General features: G+C 42.8%; 1 pseudogene; it reads right to left on the bottom strand.

Moving 5' to 3' along the window:
• Positions 1-4072: 4072 nt before the first annotated feature.
• Positions 4073-10159, bottom strand: LOC102264164 (annotated as a pseudogene).
• Between the last annotated feature and the right edge of the window lie 3723 nt (positions 10160-13882).

The raw sequence follows: 13882 nt of genomic DNA, 5'->3' as shown, positions 1-13882 counted from the left end.
GAAATAAAAACCATCTTGAATTTTGGGTTTATCATTTGCTTGCTTTTTAAAAATGTGGTTTTAAAAATCACAAATGGATATATGTATCCCTAAACAATGTATTGTTTAGTTTTTGCTTGGTTTCTGAAGCTTATAAAAATGGTATCGTACAGCTAATTGTTTTTGTTTTTGCTACCTGTTCCTTTCACTCTGTATCATGTTTCTAAGTTTCACTGGAGCAATAGGTTTCTTTTAATTGCTGAGTGATAATGGGTTGCTTCCAGTTTGGGCAATTATGAACAATACTAAGAACATTCTCTTCTTTAAAAAAAATTAGGTGGTAATTATGCACACACATGTGTATGTAGCATAAAACCAAATAAAAAGTGAGTAAATTAAAACGTGAACAGCGTTGAACACCCCCAGGGTAAGGAGACTGGAGGCTGACCCTGGCCGCCAGCCTGTGTGCTCTGTCCCACACACAGTGCCCGCCCTCCTCCAGCCTGACTCTGTGCCAATCACCTCTTTACTCTTCTTTGCTGCAGTGTCGCCCATTCCGAAATATGACAACTTAGCTTTGCCTGCTTTTACTTTTCTTTTTTGAATGTCTGTTAGCTCTCCTTTAAGCTGTAGGCTCCCATTCCATCTCCCCTCCTTCCTCGGCCAATCTGAAATATTCGGTGATGGTTTCCACCTCCGTGATTCCCTGGCATGATTTATTGTCTGCAGGGATGCTATTTGGTCCTTATTTTCTTTAAACAATGATACAGGGTTCAACTTCAACCATTTTCGGTTACTTATGTTTAATACTACGAGGTTTCTTGAACTTTTAGAAAGGAGGTATAATTTCAGAATTGTTCTAATCTCACAACTTTAGAGCACCCTCTTCTGGCTTTTTTGTTAACTCCTCTGTTGGGGTTTGTCAGGGACAGGAGCCGGGCTGGTCAGTCCCAGGGTTTCTCAGGCCCAGTCTTCACTGGCCCCTCAAAAAGTTAAACATAGGGACCAGCAAATCCACTCCTAGGTATATACTCAACAGCATTGAAACACCACCTCTTGTCCTCACCAGCAAGTGACCAGCTCCCCACGGACCCAGCCCTTCTCCCGTGGGCCCGCTGGCTGACCCCGCTGCCTTGGCTGTTTGAAGTTCTTAGTTCGGTCAGGTAGACTGCCGCTTCCTCCTGCTTCCCCTGGCTACTGCTGTAGCCTTTATTCAACCATCAGTTGACCAACATTCGGGTGATTTCCACTTTTTTGCTCATATGAATAATGTTGCTATGAATATTCGTGCACATGTTTCTGTATGAGCATATGTTTTCAATGCTGTTGAGTATATACCTAGGAGTGGATTTGCTGGTCCCTATGTTTAACTTTTTGAGGTTCTGCCAAATTGTTTTCCAAAGTGGCTTGTACCACTTTACATTCCAGCAATGTATGAGGGCTCCAACTTCACATCTTTGCCAACACATTTTTAGTTTGATTATAGCTTTCCTAGTGGGTGTAAAATGGCATCTCATTTTGATTTTGATTTGCATTTCCTTAATAACCAATAATGTTGAGCCTCTTTTCATGTGCTTCTTGGATAACTTTATATCTTTTTTGGATATATGTCTATTCAGAGCCATTGTCCATTAAAAATTGGGTTATTTATCTTTTTATTTTGGGTTGTAAGAGTTCTTTATATAGTCTTTATACACATTCTCATCAGATAAATGATTTACAAAAATTTCCTTCCATTCCGGGGTTGTCTTTTCATTTCTTGGTGGTGTTCTTTGAAGCACAAAAGCTTTTAATTTTGATGAAGTTCAACTCGTCTATTTTGTCTTTTGTTGCGTGTGCTTCGTGTACCATATCTAAGAAATCATTGCCTAATCCATGGCCATGAAGATTCACATCTATGTAAGAGTTTTATAGTTTTAGCTCTTACATGTAGGTCTTTGATCCATTTGAGTTAATTTTTATATATGGTGTGAGGTAGAGTTCTAACTTTTTTCTTTTGCATGTGACTATATAGCTGTCCTAGCATCTTTATTGAAATGACTATTCTTTCACTATTCAGTTGGCACCCTTGTTGAAAATCAATTGACCATGGGTGCACAGATTTATTTCTAGACTCTAAATTCTATTCCATTGATCTATGTGTCTATTCTTATGCCAGTCTTATTTCCTGCAGCTTTATAGTAAGTTTTAAATCTAGGAAGTGTGAGTCCTTCAACTTTGTTCTTTTTGAAAATCATTTTGTCTATTCCATATGAATTTTAGGATGTGCTTGTCAATTTCTGCAAAATAAAAAACAAAAAACAAGAACAGAAACCAGATAGAATTTTGATTGAGATTGGATTGAATCTGTAGGTCAATTTGGGAAATAATGTCACCTTAACAATATTAAGTTCCAATCCTAAAGACGGGTGTCTTTCTGCTTACTTATGCCTTTATTTTTTTAATGATGTTTTATAGTTTTTAGTGTACTTACACCATTGTGTTACATTTATTCTTAAGTATTTTAGTCTTTTTGATGGTATTTTTAATGAAATTATTTTCTTATTATCATTTTTGTATTTTTCATTGCTAGGACAGAGAGGTACACCTGAGTTTTGTATATTAAACTTATATCCTGTAACCTTAATGAAGTCATTTATTAACTGTAATTTCTAATAGAATCCTTAGGATTTTCTGTATATAACATCAGGTCATCTGTGTACAGAGATAGTTTTGTTTGTCCCTTTCCAATCCGGATGCCTCATTAATGTTTTCCTGGCCTACTTGTCCGGGATAGAACTCCAGCACATCGTTGGTGAGAGTGCACATGCCCTGCCTCCTGACCTCAGGAGAAGAGTGCCCATTCTTCCACCACCAACTATGTTAGCTATGGGCTTGCATATCCGGCTGGGGAAGGTCCCTTCTATTCCTAATTGTTGTGTGTTTTTCTCGTGAAAGTGTGTCGGGCTTTGTGATGTGCACTTTTTTAACATCTAGTGAGGTAATTATGTGATTTTTGTCCCATATTCTATGAATATGGTATGTTACATTGATTTTCCATTTGGTTATGCTTTATAACACTTTTATGTTATATTTAATATGAAAATTGAAAATGGATTTAATTTTCTAGTATTTTATTGAGGATTTTTGGTGTATATTCATAAATGACATTGACCTGTAGTTTTTTTTTTTCTTATAATGTCTTTGTTTGGTCTTGGTATCAGGGTGATACTGGCTGCATGGAATGAATTGGGAGTATATTAGTTTGATAGGGCTGCCATAACACACTGGGTGGCTTAGATAATAGATATTTATTGTCTCATATTTCTGGAGGCTAGATGTCCAAAATCAAGGGGACAGCAGGGTTGGCTCCTTCTGAGGGCTGTGAGAGAAGGATCTATTCCAGGTTTCTCTTCTTGACCTGTAGATGACCATCTTCTCATGTCTCTTCACATTGTGTTCTTTCTATGTCTGTGTCTATGTATATTTCTATGCCTCCCCTTTTTAAAATATATTTTTATTGATTTCAGAGAGAGGAAGGGAAATGGAGATAGAGATAGAAACATCAGTGATGAGAGAGAATCATTGATCGGCTGCCCCCTGCATGCCCCACACTGGGGATTGAGCCCGCAACCCAGGTATGTGCCCTGACCAGGAATCGAACTGTGACCTCCTGGTTCTTAGGTCAATTCCCAACCACTGAGCCACACCAGGTTTTTCCTTTTTATGAGGACATATTGCATTAGGCCCACCCTAATGAGCTCACAGTAACTCTGTAAAGTCCCTATCTCCAAATCTGGCCACATTCTGAGATACTGGGGTTTAGAACTTCAACATATGAATGTGAGGGGAACATAATTCAATCCATAACAAGAAGTGTTCCCATATTTTCTATATTTTGTAAGAATCTGTGAAGGATTATTGTCAAATTGTCTTTAAAAATTGGGTAGAATTCACCAGTGAAGACTTTCTCTGGGGCTTTTCTTTGTAGAGGTTGTTTTTTTTTATCACTAATTCAATCTTTTTACTTGTTATAGGTCTGTTTAGATTTTCTGTTTTTTACTTTTCATAGATTTGTTCAGATTCTCTCTCTCTCTCTCTCTCTCTCTCTCTCTCTCTCTCTGTCTCTCTCTCTCTCTTTTACTCAGTGTCAGTACTTTGTGACTTCCATACAATTGCTGATAGTATTCCCTTTACATTCTTTTTATTTCCGTAAGGTTGGTAGTATGTCCCTGCTATCATTTTTGATTTTAGTAATTGACGGTTCCTCTCTTGTTTTTCCTTGGTCAGTCTAGGTGTGTCAATTTGTCTGTTTTCTTTTCAGTTTTCACATTTTCATTGGGGGCCCCAGGGGAAGTGGAGGTGTTCACAGTTTCTTCAGCCACTCCAAGCTTGGGCCCTGGGATCCAGGCATGTTTCCATCATCTCGGATGGGTACTAGGCAGTTGCAGGGTGTCACCTGGTTGATCATGGTGGTGTACTCGGTGCAGGGGCTGAAGGGGGCCAGAATTATAGCGAGGCCCCCGATGGTGAAGGATGCGACCAGCACCAGCTCCTTGGCCCAGGAATTCTTGAGGAAGGCAGCGAGTCTCCCAACCTTCTTGGTCTCGGTGGCCTCAATTTGTTTTTCAAAGAACCAACTTTCGTCTTGTTGGTTTTCTTTATTGTTTTTCTGTTCTCTATTTCATGTATTTCCACCTTGCTCCTTACCATTCCCTTCCTTTTGCTTTTTCTGGGTTTGGTTTGCTCTTGCTTTGCTATTTTGTTAAGGTTATTGATTTGAGATATTTCTTCTGCATTAATTTAGGCACCGGCAGCTCTAATTTTCCTCTAAGCACTGCTTTTATCCTATAAGTTTTTAGTATGGTGTGTTTTTGTTTTCTCTCATCTCAAAATATTTAAAATTTCTCTTATTTCTTTGACTCATTGTTATGTTGTTTACTTTCCACATATTTATGGATTCCAAAAATTTATTTGTTATTGATTTCTAATTTTATTCTACTATGGTTGGAGAGCACACTTTCTATGGTTTCAATATTTTAAAATTTATTGGGACTTGTTTTATAGCCTAATACATGGCCTATCCTGGAGAATGTATCATGCGCACGTGAGAAGAATGTGTATTTTGCTGTGGTTGGATAGAGTGTTTTATAGATATGAGTTAAGTCTAGTTGGTATATAGTGTTCAAATCTTCTATTTCCTTACTGATCTTTTGTCAAGTTTTTCTATCCATCACTGAAATGGGCTATTGAAGTCTCCATCTATTCTTATTGAATTGTCTATTTACTCCTTCAATTCTGACAGTTTTTACTTCATGCATTTTGGGAGTCTTGTTAGGTGCGTATGTGTTTGTAACTGTTATGTATTCTTGATTGGCTGACTCTTTTATTGTTATGTAATGTTCTTTATCTCCAGCAACAAATTTTGTCTTAAAGTCTGTTTGCCTTTTATTATATAGCCATTCCAGTCTCTTTCGGCTACTATTTGCAGAGCATGTCTTTTTCATCCTTTCACTTTAAAACTATTTGTGACTTTGAATCTCAAGTGTGTCTCTTGCAGCTAATAGATAGTTGGATCATTTTTTTTAAAAAATCCATTCTGGCAATCTCTGCCTTTTAATTGGAGTGTTAAATCTTTTTACATTTAATGTAATTACTAATAAGGTAGGATTTATGCCTACCATTCTGATATTTATTTTCAATTTGTCTTTTTTGTTCTTCATTTTCTCCATTGCTTCTTTCATTTGTGTTAAATAAATATAGAGTAGGGCAAAGTAGACATACAATTGTTTGTATGGAAAATAATACAATAACTAATAAATAATAACACAAGAATAAATTCCCGTGTTTCATGTACTCACAACTGTAAACCTATTTTTACCCTACCCTGTATTTTCTAGTGTACTATTTCAATTCCCTTGTAATTTCTTTTGCTATATACTTTAAATTATTTTCTTAGTGGTTGCCCTGGGAATTATAATTAACATATTAATTTATAACAATTTAGTTTATGTTAATACTAACTTAATTTCAGTAATATACAAAAACTTTGCTTTTTTATACTCCATTCCATTCTTCCTCCTTTGTTCTGCTATTGCTGATATGACATCTGTATACACTCTGTGCCCATCAACCAGATACATAATTATTGTTTTATGTGTTATCTTGTAAATCAGGTAGGAGAAGGTGCTACAAATAAAAAAATACAGTTATATGTTTCCATATTTACCTCTGTAGTTACCTTTACTGGTGTTATTTCTTCATGTGGGTTTGAGTTACTGTCTAGTGTCCTTTTAATTGAGCCAGAAGAACTTCCGTTATGTGTCTTCTATGGTAGGAATGCTAATGATTAATTATCACAGTTTTTGTTTACCTGTGAATATCTTCATTTTCCCTTCATTTTTAAGCATATTTATACTGGGGTTTTGAAGTCTTTTTTGTGTGGAATTTGGTATCTGGTCATTTCCACAGGCAGTTTCTATTTCCCTGTGTTGTTTCCATGGTGTGTGGGTTATATTTTCCTGTTTCTTAAATGCCTCATAATTTTTTGTTGGAAACTGGACATTTTAGATCATATATTGCAGTAACTGTAGGTATTGGTCCTTTCCCCCACCCCCACCCTATTTTTGCTTCTCAGTGACTGGCTGGATTATTTTAGTGTCTATTTCCTCCCTCCCTGCTTCTACCATTGCTCCTCAGAGAGGCTCAGTTTGGGCATACCCAGTCGCCTTGGGGTAACAGTGGTATTGGCAGGGCTATCTTTCTTCCTTTCCCTGGCCATACCCAGTTTATGGCCCTGGGACATAAATTGATCCATACACTAATCCAATCAAAGGGTGGCTCCTTTGAAGGGATAGTTCCTGAGGTCTGTGTTGATATTTGTTCTGACCCTGGAGGACCTAGGATCACTTTTCTTCTATTTGAAGTATACTTTTTAGAAGCTCCTTGGGTAAGAACTATTGGAAAAGTCTAAATTTTTGTATATCTGAAATATTCTTATCAAATCTGAAATATGCTTATCTTTTCTTCTTTCTTGAGAATCAGTTTTGCTGGATTTACAATATTATGTTGACAATGAATTTTCTGCATTAGGCCACTATTTTCTGACTTCCATTGACACTGTTAAGAAGTCCATTATAATTTCACAACTATAAATGACCTGCCATTTTTCTCTGGCTGCTTTTGATGCCATTATGATAACCTAATTATTATTTAGTAGAAAAGGACTGAAAGGGGAGACCAGATAATACAGGGATGCCATTTATACAGCTTTGCCAAAAGCTGCATTTAACACTTTCCAGTCTGTTCCCCACTGATTGATGGGGAAGGGACTGGACAAAGGCAAGTTAGACACGTGCCCAGTCAGGTCTGAGTGACGCGGGAAGGTGCCCGCCTGCGTGCCCATCAGTCACACCTGTGAGTGAGTCAGTGGCCAGAATAGTCACGGCCACTGGAAGCACAAGAAACCGAAATATATAAACTTCCAAACTAAGGAAATTCCGGCTCCCTTTCTTCTCCCTCTTGGGACTCCTGTGGCAGAGGGATGCTCTCCCTGTGCCCACATGGCACACAGCCATGTTGGACCCCACACATGGACTAAGAGACTGTAATCTGGCCTGAATGCTGAGCCACACCCAGCCACAACATGAAACGGAGCTCTGGACACTGACCTCCCAGCTACACCTCGACCAGGACTGGCTTAAGGGACAGGGGACTTAGGAATCCCAGAAACGTAACTCCACACCAACAAAACCTTCTTTCACATCCCATTCATTTTCTAACATCCCATTCATTTTCTAACATCCCATTCATTTTCTAAAGATGTCGGAAGAACCTCATTCCTGTTCATGGGAAATCCGGCCCATTAATTCCTCCTGTACCACTTGTAAGGGCTCCTTAGTTTGTGTGGTTTTATTTTGTAAGTTTGCTTTCCTCTTGATGACACTGCCTGCACTCCCTGCTGTTTTGGATCCCAGTGCTTCATTATGGTTGGGAAATCCTCAGCCTTTCACTTAAAATTTGCCTCCCCTGCTTTCTCTCTGGAACTTGTTATTAGTAAATTAGATACGTTCATTTTAACTTTTAGATTTTTAAACCTGTCATATATTTTCTATCCATTTGTCTCTCTTTTTTTTTTTTTTTGCATTTTGGGTAATTTTTTTCAGCTCCATTTTAGAATTTACTAATTTTTTACAATCTGCTGTTAAATTCATCAAATTATGTTAGTTTCCAACAATTTTTCATTTCTGAAGATTCTATTTTTCTTTTTTTAAAATTCACTTGAGAGAGAGAGAGAGAGAGAGAGAGAGACATTGATTTGATTTGTTGTTCCACTTATTTATGCACTTGTGGTGGGCAAGATAGACAGACATGAGCAGAGAAGGACGATGAACCAAGTAAAGAAGGTCACCTGGGTGGAAAGCCCCAGGTGCCTAGCAACAGACAATCAATTGTAGGGTGGGACCTCGCCCCCAGGGTGACTTTTTCTCCCCTGGCAAATCCCTGGGCATGTGGTTTGGACCCCCTGACCTTTTCACCCTTCATGTAACATCTATGCCTCAGTTGTATTTCAGTTCCAGGCCCAGAAGAGCAAAAAACCAGCCACAGGTGACCTCAGGACCAGCTGCACTGACTAATGACCCCCTGCCCTGGTGCCCGCCAGTCAGTGGCGACCATAACCCTGAAAGGACACACCTGGAAACGGCTGACTATTCTATTGAGATCTTCCCCTGGAACCTCCGCTACAATCTCTGTCCTTAAAATCCTTAGGACTGAGGACCCAGTGCACTCTCCCCCACACCTTTCCCTGCCCCCTCCCTGCCCCCCTCCCCCAGGCACTTTGGGTTACCATTAAGGTCCTCACTTCCAAGCTCCTTTGCCTCTACAACTTGTTTCCTCAGTTCATTTCTTCTACGAATTACTTCTGGTACCTCTGCGATTTTCTAAGTAAATGTTCTCTTATAGTTTGGGTCTTGGCTCTGAATGCTCTCCTAGCCAGAACTCAAGGATTGATCTGCTGAACCCAGGTCCGGTCTGACCCCACGGGTGTAACACCTGGTGCCGTTCCCACCGCCTACAACACTTTCATAGTGTCTTGTAGCTTGTTTTTATGACTCTGTTTCACTCTTTCTATATTTGGTGCATCATTCTATATTGGATAATTCTATTCTTTGATGTCCTGGGGGTTGTGTTTCTGCCAATGTCTCAGCCACGGTTTGTTGATTTTAGATTTGAGCTCCTATTTGGTTGATCTGATCTGATGTTGTTTTTCTCCAGAAAGGACTTGAATTTGCTTCTGCCAGGAGTCAAGGAGAGTAGGTTTTGTCTCTTTAGTGTGTGTGTGTGTGTGTGTCCCACTTGTCTTCTGCCCTGGTGATTTCTCTTACCTCCGGAGAGTTCAGCATTAAAAACTGTGTCTTTTGCCCAGGAACGAGTTGCTTTGTACAGGAAGCCTCTTCAGGAAGTGAAGGCTCTAGTGAATTCTAGTTGGGGAAAAGTTTTAACTGTTGAGTAAAATTAAATGTTCAAGGGTAGGTTCTGTGTTTGGTACAAATATGCCAGGTTTCTGGCCCAAGAAGTGCAATCAGCACTTACGCAAGAGGTTGATAGTCCACGTTGCGGGGGAGGGGTTGGCAGGGGGGCTGTTTAGTTGGTGAGGGCACAACAGGTTCCATCTGTGCTTGTTCATTTCCCGACAGAAAACAAAAAAGAAGCCAAAGCATTTTGAGTAGCTAGTAGAGATCAAACTGAACTAAAACAAACTACCTGGAATTATTACAGAAATTGGTGGGACCAACGGAATTTAACGGAATAAAAACTCCACTTTGCATACTTTCCAGGAAATACAATTACCATGTTTCACATTAGACAAAAAAAAAAAACAAAACGATAACCAAATGTTTGTTTGTTGTTGCCTAACCCCACCATGTTTCTCTGGTCAGCGCTCAGTTCACTTTCTCTAACAATTTGTTTTAACCTTTCCTACCTTTTCACTCCTCAGAGCCAAACCACCTCCCTTCCCTGTCACTCTCAGAGGTGGCATTGGCTACTTTGTTACAAAGGCTGCAGACAGGATGGGAAGAGGACTTCCGCACTCACGTTACCAAAGCTTGACCGTCCCCTCATTGTGCTCGGCCTTTTCTCGTAATTTGAAAAGAGGGTCTGCTCCTTGCTGACGCTTCCTGAGCTCATTCTCTCTCATCGTCAAGCAGCCTGCTCATCTCGTTCTTCTCCAGAACTGAAATCATGCTCATGCCCGGACCATGAAAAAAATAACCCCCCACTCCCTACCCCTCCAGCTTTCCCGTGACCAACCTCTCTCCGCTACTCCACAGCAAAGCTCAGCAGCTGGTAGAACTAGTCTCCATCTCCCCTCTTCTCACTCATCGCCTACCAATCTTGGTTTTACCCCCAACACTCCACTGAAATTCTCACCATAAAGTTTCCATATTTCCAAATCCAGTGGACATTTCTTTGTCTTCATTCTTCTTAACTTCTCCCCAGTCTCCAAGTTTCAAGCACACACACACACACACACACACACATACCTTTATTTTATTATTATTTTTTAACATATATTTTACTGATTTTTTACAGAGAGGAAGGGAGAGTTAGAAACATCGATGAGAGAGAAACATTGATCAGCTGCCTCCTGCACACCCCCTACTGGGAATGTGCCCACAACCAAGGTACATGCCCTTGACTGGAATCGAACCTGGGACCCTTCAGTCCACAGGCTGATGCTCTATCCACTGAGCCAAACCGGTTAGGGCCACACACACCCCTTTAACCCTTATTTTAAAATGTCAGTTATAAAGAGGATAAATGATATTTCAATGAGCATCATTGTATTTCTCTTAAAACAAACTCATTTATTGCAAAGACATTACTTATAATTACTATTCATTTTTAGTATATATTTGACTAAATTAATTTCTAATTTTTATTGCAATGAAGACCTTAAAGTGATTTTTTAAAAAACCATATGTATAGGTAGGTTACATTATTTCTGAATTTCATTGAAGGTTAGTGAAAAGGGATTTTCAAGATATTTGTTAGGAAAAGTTGGTGCTGGGCGGGTGGGACTGCGTTTCTGCTCCCTCCTGCGGAGTCCAGGGCAGTGGCCGGGCAAGCGCGCTTCTGTGTGACCAAGGGCCACGTCAATGCTTGTGGAAGAGATTCAACTTGTCAAATAGCTGAGTGATAATTTGTCTCTTTAACTGAGATGGGTTATTTTGGTTGCTCCTTAGTTCTCATGTCAGCTACCTGAATAGTGAATTTTTCATCAAAATATTTTGTCACTTCTTTTTACACTAACTCTCCCAGCGTGTGTGTGGGAAGACACAGAGGAGAACACGGACCTCCGAGCACGAGGTTCTTCCTGGTGACGGTCATTGCAGTGGAGCTGTTTTCCGGCCACGGTTGTTTCTTTGGAGAACGGTTACCATGGGCTCAGAACGGCAAGGCCCTCTTTCTGATGACTGTTCCCAAGAAACGGTTTTAGCCATTAGTCTGCTTCCTGCACATGGGTTTCCTTTTCCCTCCCTGCACAGGAAGTCAGTTCTGGCTGCTTCAGGGAGCAGCCTGATGCATGATGGGTGGTCTCTGAAGTGACTGTTCTCCTGGTGGACCCAGGCCCATGGGTGGGGCCACCTGGGGCATCAGCGTCCATGGCCTTGCCTCTGCCGGCTTCCTCCCTCCTTTAGGAGAACAGGCTGCTGCCCTAGGGCAGTGTGCAGAGGCAGGGCTCACCAGGCCAGCCAGGGCGCCAGGGTCCTGGGAAGGCTCGTGGGCAGAGAGGACTGTGTGCACTGTTTGTGGGCTGTTGAGTACAGCACAGCCAACAAAGGAATCCATCTAAACCCTGTTACACAGTGTCTGCAGATCAAGCCCATCCTGTCACCTGGGAGCTTATTAGAAATGCACAGCCTCCGGCACCACATGATTTCACTCCTGTGTGGAATCTAATGAACAAAATGAGCCATCAAGCCAAGGAGAGACAGAACCCTCGGCAGAGCGCAGGCTGACAGCTGGAGGGGGCTGGATGGCAGGGTGGGAGGATTGAGAAAAAAGGGAAAAAAGAGCCCTAACCTGACGCTCAGTGGATAGAACGTCAGCCTTCGGACTGAGGGGTCCCAGGTTCGATTCTGGTCAAGGGCATGTACCTTGGTTGCGGGCACATCCCCAGTTGGGGGTGTGCAGGAGGCAGCTGATCGATGTTTCTCTCTCATGGATGTTTCTAACTCTCTATCCCTCTCCCTTCCTCTCTGTGAAAAATCAATAAAATATATTTAAAACAAACAAACAAAAACTCATGGACACAGATAACAGTGTGGGGTGGTGGGTAGGGGGAGTTGGAGGAGGGTATAGGGGGGCGGTAAATGGTGATGGAAGGAGACGTGGCTTGGGTGGTGGACACACAGTAAGTGTACAGGTGACGTGCTGTGGAATTGCGCTCGTGTAACCTGTACAATTTTGTTAATCGGTATCACCCCAGGAAATTCAATTAAAAAAGAAAGAAGTATAGAGTCTCAGGCCTCCGCCCCTACCAACGAACCAGAACGTGTGTGAGCAAGACCCCTACGCGACTCTCACGCACAGTCCAGTTCTAGAAGCACTGCTGCCCGAGCCCAAGTCCCAGGCTGCAGCCTCGGACCACCGCGCACACACCGCTCCCTCCGGGGAGCCTGCCCAGCCTCTGGGGCTGGTGCTCCTCTCACTCCCCCTGCACTTTGTCACCTGGATCCTCAGGTTTCCTCACTGGCTTGTTGCCGCAGGTCTTCCTCAGAGGTGAGCTGTAGCCTGGATCATTCTGTGCTCACCTTGCACGTTGCCTAACTCGATGAAGGAATGAATGAGTGGGCAGGTGAGCGACAGGACAGAAATAAAAGCCTGAAATTCAAAGGGTAGATATTTATTTTCGCTGCTTCTTAGACAAGCTCTACAGGTAAAACGACTCTTTCAATGCATACATTTTAAACACAACCTCCGACGGGGCAGTTAGGATTCCCAGAGCACACTGGTTCAGGCACTTGTGCTCCCAGAGGCATCCAGACTGTCCCAGGCTCTGAGAGCGGGTCGCCCTCTTGGGGATGCTGTTGCCAGCTGCTGGGTGAGGTAGGGAAGAGCAGCAGACACAAGGTCCAGGCCAAGCCCAGGCCCACAGCCACCGGCCTTTCATGGGCTGCTTATCCAGTTGGTGGGTGGGGAGGTCCTCCCACCCGCTCCTCCCGCCACCCGCCTGGGCATCCTTTCCCTCCTGAGCGCCCGCAGTGGGAGGTGGCGGGAGGGGAGGGTGCGCACTGGACTTGGCTGTGTCGGCATCTTTGGTGTAAGGACCAGTCCCCAGGCCCAGGGAGGCTCGGAGAAGGAAGGCAGCCAATATCCACTGGGGCTGGCGAGCCTGGTGGGTTGCGCGGCCTATGTTCTCCCTGCTATTGTCAGCCGGAAGCATGGGCCCTCATGTTGCCCAGCAAGTGCTGAAACCGCAGCTTTGCCCGCCCGCCTACTCGCAGAGACCTCTGAGGGCCACTGAGGCTGCTCCACCAGGGCCCAGTTAGGAGGCAAAGAACGGCGGGTGGCAGCATCTGCAGGAAGTGACAGCTTTGCCGGCTCTGTTCCCCTCACCGCCCCCCCCCCCAAGTCACTGGCCTAATGAGATGTCTTGCACTTGGCTTTTTTCCCCTTTTCACTAACAGACCCTGATGAGTTGCAGACATGAGCTCACGGAGCGCCACCCCGCCCCGCCCCCCCTTCCCCGCCCAGGGAGGCAGGGCGTCCTCTGCCTGCAGTCCCCTGGCCCAGGAGACCTAAGAAACCCCACTCCCTGCTGAGAGCGGAGCGCAGTGCCTCTCGAGGTCTCTGGCAGGGTCAGGAGCTCCCGCCCTCGAGGGCTTTGTGTGGAAACCACAGACATTGGCTCTGC

This window comes from Myotis brandtii, unplaced genomic scaffold (assembly GCF_000412655.1).
Source record: "Myotis brandtii unplaced genomic scaffold, ASM41265v1 scaffold488, whole genome shotgun sequence".
In the NCBI taxonomy this organism is placed as follows: domain Eukaryota; kingdom Metazoa; phylum Chordata; class Mammalia; order Chiroptera; family Vespertilionidae; genus Myotis; species Myotis brandtii.
The sequence above is the reverse complement of the archived record's forward strand: the minus strand, read 5'-3'. Positions and strand labels throughout refer to the sequence as shown.